The following is a 9,488-nucleotide window of genomic DNA, read 5'->3' as shown; positions in this document are numbered from 1 at the left end:
TTCTCCCTCCTCCCTGCGCCTTCTCCCTCCTCCCTGCGGCCTCCCCCCTACTCTCCAACCCCGGCCTGCATCGCTGGCCCCGAGGGACCCTCTACAATTATCCCTCCGGCCCGGTCTCCCTTAGGAACGCTCCCGAGGGCGCTCGCCCTCGCCGCCTCGGGCAGGTGCCACTGGGGATGTCCGCAGGCTGCGCGGTGCCGCGCGGGCTACGCTCTGGGGCACCGAGGCTCGAGACTCGCAAACGCCTAGGCCTAGTCAGGGCCTCCGCGGCGCTGCCCCCTGCGAGCCGGGTGCGGGCGGCTCAGAGCCCAGGCAGGTTGCGCAGCAACCAGCGCCTGCTCCCCTCTCGTACCGCGACCCCCCCCTCCGCGCTCGCCCCCCCCCCCCCCCCCCCCCGCAGCCAGAGAGCGCGCGACTTGGGGAGCGGCATGGGCACTTGCCTCTACCCCTGACTTCCTGCTGACCTTGGCCCTTCTCTGATCTGCGTCCTCTTTAGAAAACTGGAGACCGTGATAGTACTTAACCCGGAGAATGATGAGTGCTTGCCAAAACCGCTTGGGGAGCACGGATTAGGGAGTTCTGTATTGGGGAAGGGGAATCACGTTGTGGTCTTTTTGTGCCTAGAGTGGTTAAAATGACAGATGTGGAATCAAGCCGCCTGGATTCTAATCCCAGGGCCCGATGCCTGGGGGTAGTCCCTCCGTTTTCTGTGCCTCCGTTTCCTTCTAGGTGAAGTGGGTATGGTGTTAGTGGTACCCACCGTGGTTAATTTGAGAATTAAGGTGTTCGTACATTTAAAGTGTTTAGAAGATCGACAAGTACATGAAGTGCCCATTAACCCTTTCCTGCCGTCAGCATCTTCCCATCTGCCGATGGGTAACTGATTCCTTTTGTAGCTCCTTGGTGATGTCAAGCTCCTTGAGATTCCCTATTTTGCCCTCCTTTTGGTCTTGGCTTCCAACCCACTTTGGCCTTCTTTCCAGGCCATTCCCCGAGGATGAGGCATGGCTGATAGCACAAGCCAGGGATGCCCCGGGGGGTTGGCTAATCTGAGCTCTTGAGGAGGTTTAAAACAACTTCTCTTTGAGCCCCTTGACCTAGGGGGTGCCCCTTGCGTTGGCTGCCTGGGACAGTGGTCAGAGCTCTGGGCTCTGAACTGGCCCTGGAAACTCCTGCCGGCTCGGTGAGAAGATCCCAGAGTACACGCCTGATTTTAAATTCTGGGTTTAAATTCTGTCTCAGCTGCTTATGCTTGGTGTCCTTGGGTAAATCACTTTTCAGAGTCCAGTTTTCTTAATAGTAGAATGGCACAGTAACCCCTACCTTGTGGGAGAATGACAAGACTTAGAGCTAAGTACAAAAAGCCTCTCCCACTGTGCCTGGCACCCACAACAGGGGAACCGATATTATTTGGGTTTTCCCATAGTCGTTGGCCTGCTATTTAAATTTGTGCTGTCTCCTACCTTCTCTGAACTTTGTTTCCTCCTGTTGGGTAAAGAGATGGCTGATCAGTCTGTAAATCCTGCAGCTGATCTTTTTTTTCTTTTTACTTCAATTTATTTATTTTTTTCAGCATAACAGTATTCATTGTTTTTGCACAACACCCAGTGCTCCATGCAATACGTGCCCTCCCTATTACCCACCACCTGTTCCCCCAACCTCCCACCCCCGCCCCTTCAAAACCCTCAGATTGTCTTTCAGAGTCCATAGTCTCTTATGGTTCGCCTCCCCTTCCAATTTTTTTTTTTTATAAACATATAATGTATTTTTATCCCCAGGGGTACAGGTCTGTGAATCGCCAGGTTTACACACTTCACAGCACTCACGATAGCACATACCCTCCCCAATGTCCATAACCCCCTCCCCCTCCCAACCCCACCTCCCCCCAGCAACCCCCAGTTTGTTTTGTGAGATTAAGAGTCATTTATGGTTTGTCTCCCTCACAATCCCATCTTGTTTCATTTATTCTTCTCCTATCCCCCTAACCTCCCATGTTGCATCTCCATGTCCTCATATCAGGGAGATCATATGATAGTTGTCTTTCTCCGATTGACTTATTTCACTAAGCAGTATACCCTCTAGTTCCATCCACGTTGTCGCAAATGGCAAGATTTCATTTCTTTTGATGGCAGCATAGTATTCCATTGTGTATATATACCACATCTTCTTTATCCATTCATCTGTTGATGGACATCTAGGTTCTTTCCATAGTTTGGCTATTGTAGACATTGCTGCTATAAACATTCGGGTGCACGTGCCCTTTCGGATCACTGCGTTTGTATCTTTAGGGTAAATACCCAGTAGTGCAATTGCTGGGTCATAGGGTAGTTCTATTTTCAACATTTTGAGGAACCTCCATGCTGTTTTCCAGAGTGGTTGCACCAGCTTGCATTCCCACCAACAGGGTAGGAGGGTTCCCTTTTCTCCGCATCCTCTCCAGCATCTGTCATTTCCTGACTTGTTAATTTTAGCCATTCTGACTGGTGTGAGGTGATATCTCATTGTGGTTTTGATTTGTATTTCCCTGATGCCGAGTGACGTGGAGCACTTTTTCATGTGTCTGTTGGCCATCTGGATGTCTTCTTTGCAGAAATGTCTGTTCATGTCCTCTGCCCATTTCTTGATTGGATTGTTTGTTCTTTGGGTGTTGAGTTTGCTAAGTTCCTTATAGATTTTGGATACTAGCCCTTTATCTGATATGTCGTTTGCAAATATCTTCTCCCATTCTGTCAGTTGTCTTTTGGTTTTGTTAACTGTTTCCTTTGCTGTGCAAAAGCTTTTGATCTTGATGAAATCCCAATAGTTCATTTTTGCCCTTGCTTCCCTTGCTTTTGCCGATGTTCCTAGGAAGATGTTGCTCCTGCAGCTGATCTGATCGTTTGTGCTGCTTAGGAAGGGAGAAGATGCTGTGAGTACCCCGCCCATCGCCTCTCGGCACTCACAACACCCAAGCACACATACCCCAGTCTTCCTAACAGGGCGCCTGGGTGGCTCAGTGGGTTAAGCCTCTGCCTTCAGCTCAGGTCATGATCTTGGGGTCCTGGGAATGAGCCCCCGCATCGGCTCTCTGCTCAGCGGGGAGCCTGCTTCCCGCCCCCCAACCCCCCCGCCTCTCTGCCTACTTGTGATCTCTGTCTACTAAATAAATAAATAAATAAATGAAAATTGTTATTTAAAAAAAAGAAAAGAAAAGAGGCCACATATCATGAAGCCATCTGTCCAGGTCACAAAGCACCTTCGCATCCGTAATCTTACCTGATGTTCCCAATGACCTGACCAGGGAGGTTTTATTATTACTAGGATTACTATTTATATCCTCATTATTGCTTACCTCGCTTTCCATGGGACAAGGCCACTGCTCAGGCTGGGGCCCCAGCAGACATGAATAATCAATCCATCAGGTTGTTCTGGCCCGCCTAGCCTCTTGTGTCCTCAGAAGCCTTCTTGAGCTGGGACTGTAGGCGGTAACTATCCATCAATCACAGCCGGCAGGAAAGCTGAAACCCATTTTGCTCCCCTGGCTAGCAACTTTCCGAACAACAATAAATTCTTATTAAATTAAATTGAAAAGCTCAGGCCCTGGGTCTCCTGACACCCACCCCGTCCAGTGCTTTGTGTTAAGATATTGGTGAGAAGGCTGCTTCATGGAACGCTTCCCTCATTTTTCTGACCTAATGAGACAGCCCCTGACACTGTGACAGGGACACACACGCAGTTTGGGGATGGGCCAGCTTCTCCCATCAGGTACCCCAGCTTCCTAAACCAAGCAGTGGGGCTGGATGCTGCAGAGAAACTGCATTGTAATGAATTAATCACTCATAACAAAGACTCAAATTTACTCTTATCTCTAAACAGGGACATGCTTTTGACTAGCAAATTGGAAATTTTCATTTACATCACCACAAAAGCCTGCTTTTCCTCCTGTTTTGTCCTTTCCCAGACTGAGAGCGTCCTTCCAGGGCCCAGAACCAGCTACCTGGAAGGCACCTACCTTGAAGGTCCCTGGGGGCTCCAATGTTGGGGGAGGGGGCTAGCCCATGTCCTGTCCCCTCCCCAACCTCGGTCTCTGCATCTGGAGAATCCAAGTGCCTGGCTCTGTCCGGTTGCCATTGCGCCCGCTGAAGTAACTTGAGGTAAATTACTTGGCATCTCAGGCCAGTCTTTTCATAGAGAAGGAAACACGGACCTTTTCTTTGACAAGAGGAGAAGTGAATGACCCTTCGTGTGGATGGAAAAAGCTTATCTGGAAAGGAGAGTGGAATTGAATCAACTGTCCGGCGCCATCGTTGCCCTATGTGACCATCGAGCATGCCAAGTATTGCTAATGAAATCCCGTATTTTAAATTTCACTTAATTTAAATCCCTTTAAATTCAAAAAGCCACATGGGGCTAGCGGCAGCTGCGGTGGGCTTGGCAGATCTAGACATACAGAAATGATCTCAGCTAAGAAGTAAATCTCTTCTCTGCACCCCCAGCAGAGGCACCCTAGAGCCCCAAGCTGTCACCGTGTCTGAGTTCAGAAGCTGGGTTAGTCACCGGAATCCTTGCACAAATGTCAAGCCAGATCTACAAATGTCTTATATAGAAAAACCAAGATGGAGGGAGGGGGTGTGACTTAGCCAATGACACAGGACCCAGGTGTCCTGATTCCTGGTGGAGTGCTGTCTCCACCAGCAGGGAGCCCCCCCACCCCCAACCATGGTAGGCTGCTTCTCCCTCTCTCTGGGGACAGCGTCAGAGACGACCAACAAGATAGTCTCCAAAGCAGACCATTCTAATCACTGTTGAAATTCTAAAATGCCTGATTCTTGGTCCAGAGCCCCCATGACAGACTAATAGTTGAATTTTTGTTCTTTCCCATGGCCAACAGGGCTCCTCACCCTAGAGGGAAAATGTGTCATGCTGCGGGATTTTTCTATGGCCTGGGAACCCGAGAGTCCTGCTAATGACAATTAAGGTAAATTACAATCTGCCTGGCCCCAGACAGGCAGAGGGCTGAATTTTATCTCTACTTCTTAGAGCTGTGTGGAGGCCCTTGGGGTGAATCTGGTCCACTCAAGTCCTAACCAAAGCCCCTGGTAGGAGATAATGAAGATTAGGGGAGAAGTTTCAGCAGAGCCCAACAGAGAAATGGATTAACTGAGATACTATCTTATCAAAACCAAAGGCAGAATAGCCCGTCTTAAAGCAGAACCATTCACAGTGAAGGGATTGCCCGTAAAAATCACCTGCGTGGATTATCGAATCTGAGAGGGGGTTAGTCCTTAATGGAGGACCTGCTTAGGGACTATCACAGCATTTCCTGCTACTTCCTCCCATAGTGCTAGGATAGAGACACAAACCTTGCTCTGTAGAAAATGCACCGTGTTCTCCTGGCAACCGACTGCCTCCCAACTGCAGGGGAGTGGTAGGAGCAGTCCTTTTTGGGTGCTGTTGCTGCCTCACTGTGCAGAGAATGGATCATTGACCTCCATGTCAGAACTAAAACTACAAACCTTTCGGAAGAAATCATAGTAAATTTTCACGACCATGGGTTAGGTAGTGGATTTCCTAGAAATGACACCAAACACACAAGCAATGAGAGAGAAATGGGTAAATTTGGGTAATCTCAAGCTGAAAAAATCCCGTGCTTCCAAGGCCACCATCAAGAAAGTGGAAAGACAACCAGCAGAGTGGGAGAAAATGTCTGCAAATCCCATGTCTGATAAGGGCGTAGTATTTCAGAGGGACATAAAGCACGCTTCCGCGCTTCCGAAGCAACAACTAAAAAGGACAATTGAAAAAAAATGGACAAAGAATCTGAACAGATGTTTCTCCAGAGAAGATTTACAAACAGCAACCAGCACACGTAGACAGGATCAACATCACTTGTTAGCAGAGGATGCAAAACAAACCCACACTGGGATTCCACTTTTCACCCAGTAGGATGGCTCAGATCAAAGTCAGACCCTCCCAAGTGACCAAAGACGTGGACAGGTTTCACTCACCTGATTGCTGGTGGGAACGTAAAACGCCGCAGCCACCTGGAGAAGAGTTTGGCAGTTTCTCAGAAAGTTAAACCGAGAGTCCCTGTTTGACCCAGCAGCTCCACGCTTACGTGCATTCCCAAGAGAACTGGAAACCTACATTCATAGAGAAACTTACCCACACACGTTCATAGCGGCTTTATTTCTATTGCCAACGAGTGATCGAGGCAGCCCAACTGTCCTTCAACTGATGAATGGCTAAATACAGTGTGGTACATCCATACCTCAAGCCAAATGCTGTTTGGCAATAAAAAGGCATGAAGTATTAGTATTGATACGTCTTACAACATGGGTGAACTTTGAAAACATCAGGCTAAGTAAAAGAAGCTGGTCACCAAAAACCATGTACTGTATGATTCCACGGAATTGGAAATAGGCAAATCCATAGAATGGCAAATCCATAGAATAGGCAAATCCATAGAAACAGGAAGTAGGTGTGTAGCTGGGGGAAGAGGAAATGGGGAGTGATCTTTAATGGTTATGGGATTTCTTTTGGCGGGATGAAAATGTCTTTTTTTTTTCAATTTTATTTTTTTTTTCAGTGTTTCAAAATTCATTGTTTATGCCCCACACCCAGTGCTCTATGCGATATGTGAAAATGTCTTAAAATTAGATTGTAGCACACCGTGTGAATACGTTGAGCCGGTTGAAACCTACACTTTAAATGAGTGGATTGTGTGTGTATGACTAGATCAACAGAGCTGCCTTAAAAAAAAAAAAAGTAGAAAGAAACACAACCATGGACACTGAAGGCTTCCAGGAGGAGGTGATGGGTAAGCCGAGACCAGTGGTATGAGTGGAAGGGAGAGAGGTGAAGTTTGGGTGGGTGGTGGGGAGTCATGGAGAAGGAGGTATGAAGAGTGAGTGCTTTAGAATCAGAGAGCACCAGGAGAAGGTCCTGAGCAGAGGAGAATGACCCCCCTAGAGTAGAAGAAAGTGCTGGAACAAAGCTGGAACAAGGGCCAGGGGAGGCAGGAATGAGGCGAGACCAGGAATCCCAGCAGGGAAGACAAGGGAAGGAAATCAGTTCCCATTCGCTGGCAAGAGAACAGAACCCTACCCTCAGCTCCTGCTCCTGAACTCTTCGTTTCTTTGGGGGCTCAGACCTTGAATGCTCAGGGCAAGAACCCAAGTTTTCAGGTCACACACACTCCAATGCGTGCATGCACGCTTCCCAACAGATTAGTGTGAACTCACAGTCACGCATGCATGCAGACATAAACTCACAGGCATATATATGTGTGTAAGCACACGCACTCTCACCCCCCCAGGCATGCGCACAGACATGGGCACGCACATATGTGCACTCACAGACGTCCAGAATGGGGCAAGGATCCCTCTCGCTGCCTCTGGGAGCTCGAGAATAGTGCCTGGGCTTTCCGAGCTCCTCATCCCCCTGGCCTCCCCGTCTATCACTCTGCCCCAGCTCCGAGTTACTCATGTCAGCAAAATGTCTCTTTTAATAACAGTGTTGGCATTCTGCCTTTTCTCCTAGATGTAGCTGCGGCCAGCCGGCTGGTTCACACACAGACCTTCTTTCCCAGCAGTTTGTCCCTGGTTTCCCTTCTCCCAACTTCAGGTCTTGTCTATAAACTGGGGTGATGTAAACATTCAGGACTTGGGGAACTTCCAGGCACATTTTTCTCCCCTCCTTCACCTCTAGTCCATCACACAGCAAGGCCCGCTCTGCAGGGATTCCCACCCTGCTGGACTCACCCTTTTGTCCCTGGCCACAAGGCTTTCATAAATCTGGACTCCTTAATCCAGAGTATTTGAATAAACCCAGTTCTGCTCTTTGCTAAGACAAACTTCTGAGTAGCCTCTTGTAGCCTACATTTTTAGCTCTGGATAACGGAGGTGAGACCCTCTTTCCTGCCAGCCGATGAAGAGAATTGAGTGGGGGCCTCACTCAGTGCACACACCGGGCGCAGTGTCTGTGGGGGCTCAAAGGGACCACGGCTCTGTTCCTCCCCAGTCCTCTGGCAATGCCAGGGTCAGCCTGCAACCTCCATGTCTTGAGAACACTAGTGGTATAACCGTCTTCCAGACAACAGTCTCTAGTAATTGACATTTGTTCAGAGGAAGAATGGATGGCCAGGGTGAGGGGCAAAGGAGGAGCTCTGTTGGAAGCCCTTGGACTGTTGTGTCTAGGAGTCTAGCTCTGGACCAAGCTTGCATATCTGACTCTTCGGTCCCATGACTGTCCTTGGAGATGGTGATTGACCTTGCTTTTACTTGAGACTGTCTCTGGCAGGGGCAGGGAGGACATCTTCCCCCACCCAGGTGGTCTGGCAGAGTCTTCCTTCTAAGCCATCCCTAGAGTTTGTGTCTTTAGGAAGCCTCCCTGCTGGCCCATCTTTCTGGGCTGTGGGCAGAGCATAGAGGAGCGGAGTCAGCAGCTTCTGGGAACATGTTGGGGTGGGGTAGACCCACGACCCCAGTGATTTTGTTGTTTCTTATCTATGATACAGCTTTGCATCACTCCCTTTCTCAAACACCTCAAAGGACTGCCTGCTGCCCACAGAATGGAGTCCCAATTCCTTAGCCTGGCATTCAAGGCCCCTCTGTCCTGGGATCAGCATGACATCATAGCTCTCATGGCTCTTCTTCAGCCCCTGGAGGGTAATGACTTGCTGTCCACTATGCCGGACTGTGTCTGTCCTCACGCTGCTCCTCTGTGCTGGGCCCTGTTAGAGCCCATCCACGTTTCCGTATCCGGGCCACTGTGATACACGTATCCCGACTTCTGAGACCTCCACAGCTTCTTGGAGGGTTTTCTGAGGCTGCCACGGCCAACTCTGCCTGCCAGGATGGGCGATAGGTTTGCTGAAAATTCATGCTCTCTCTTCCTCATGCCACCACTCCTGCTACCACAATGAGGAAGAGCTGGTGTATTGATAACCCAACTCCCTTGCCCCATTGTGGGATAAATTCAAGGCCGTGGACATCACTGGCTCTGGAGTTCCCCTCAGGGACTAAGCTCCAGTTACCCATAGTGCACAGGGGCATGATAACACACCCTTCCCTGGTGGCCTTCCCCACTCACTTCTGTACTTCCTAGCCGTATCCCCTTCACCTCCCCAGTAAGCTACTTATGTGCCACTCCTTGCCTCAGGATGTGCTTCTGGGGCATCCCAACCAGAGACAGGCCTCCACCTGGCACCATTTTCTCTCTGCCAACTCCACACAAAGGACCCTCAAAGCCAATGATGGCCCCATCCAAGGATGTGGGGAGTTAACAGTAGCTAAGACCGGGCAGCAGACACTGTTGTAAGTCTCTATGTGTACTAAATATTCTTTTTTTTTTAAAGAATTTATTTATTTATTTGACAGATATCACAAGCAGGCAGAGAGAGAGAGAGAGAGAGAGGAAGGGAAGCAGGCTCCCCACTGAACAGAGAGCCCGATGCGGGACTCGATCCCAGGACCCTGAGATCATGACCTGAGCCGAAAGCAGAGGCT

At 49.4% G+C, this 9,488-nt stretch overlaps 1 long non-coding RNA gene across 3 annotated transcripts; it reads right to left on the bottom strand.

Annotated features, from left to right (window-relative positions):
• Window positions 1–2,761: 2,761 nt before the first annotated feature.
• LOC123953216 lies at window positions 2,762–6,540 on the bottom strand. Of its 3 annotated transcripts, XR_006820836.1 has the most exons (4): window positions 6,145–6,540; window positions 3,992–6,023; window positions 3,332–3,528; window positions 2,762–2,884 (listed from the first exon to the last, which is right to left on the bottom strand). It is a non-coding gene; the product is annotated as an uncharacterized LOC123953216 (long non-coding RNA). The 3 variants fall into 3 exon arrangements; XR_006820834.1 differs by having other exon boundaries at window positions 3,992–6,540; XR_006820835.1 differs by having other exon boundaries at window positions 2,776–2,887; window positions 3,992–6,540.
• Between the last annotated feature and the right edge of the window lie 2,948 nt (window positions 6,541–9,488).

Source organism: Meles meles, chromosome 11, assembly GCF_922984935.1.
Source record: "Meles meles chromosome 11, mMelMel3.1 paternal haplotype, whole genome shotgun sequence".
NCBI classification, from domain to species: domain Eukaryota; kingdom Metazoa; phylum Chordata; class Mammalia; order Carnivora; family Mustelidae; genus Meles; species Meles meles.
This window is presented reverse-complemented; position numbering and strand designations above follow the sequence as displayed.